Source organism: Fukomys damarensis, unplaced genomic scaffold, assembly GCF_012274545.1.
Source record: "Fukomys damarensis isolate Sample0158 unplaced genomic scaffold, DMR_v1.0_HiC HiC_scaffold_2, whole genome shotgun sequence".
NCBI lineage: Eukaryota > Metazoa > Chordata > Mammalia > Rodentia > Bathyergidae > Fukomys > Fukomys damarensis.
Genome location: NW_022900914.1, coordinates 352,841 through 353,182, shown reverse-complemented (window position 1 = coordinate 353,182; position 342 = coordinate 352,841). Strand labels below are relative to the sequence as shown.

General features: G+C 55.3%; 1 protein-coding gene across 1 annotated transcript in view; it reads right to left on the bottom strand.

Annotated features, from left to right (window-relative positions):
• The window catches only part of Vsnl1 (visinin like 1), a 95,357-nt gene extending 95,031 nt beyond the window's left edge, over window positions 1–326 (bottom strand). Inside the window, exon 1 of the mRNA XM_010607456.3 lies at window positions 78–326. The gene's annotated coding sequence lies outside the window, so the exon portion shown is untranslated. The remainder of the gene's footprint in view (window positions 1–77) is intronic.
• Window positions 327–342: the final 16 nt, after the last annotated feature.

Here is a 342-nt window from a genome sequence, read left to right as displayed (position 1 = left end):
AAAGCAGAGTTCGCGACCCTGACAACTGGCTGTGCTACACATGCGGTCATGCAACGAAGATTGTATTTTCCACTTACAGTTACAGCGCTGCGTACGGTCACTTTACGAAAATGATAAAACTCAATAGTTCTGAGTATGTTTAATTCAGGGAAGCGGTGAGGCGGTCTCTGTGTGTGGCTCTCTAGCTCTTTTTCTCGGAGGTCTGGGCTGCTTAAATCCCTCTCGGGTGGCGCCTTGCACGCCCAGCCGCCGCCGAGACACGCTGGGGTGAGGCTCTGCTGCAGATCGGGAATCCCATAGAAAACCTGGGGTCCCTGGGGCCGGATGCGCAGGCGCGCGAAC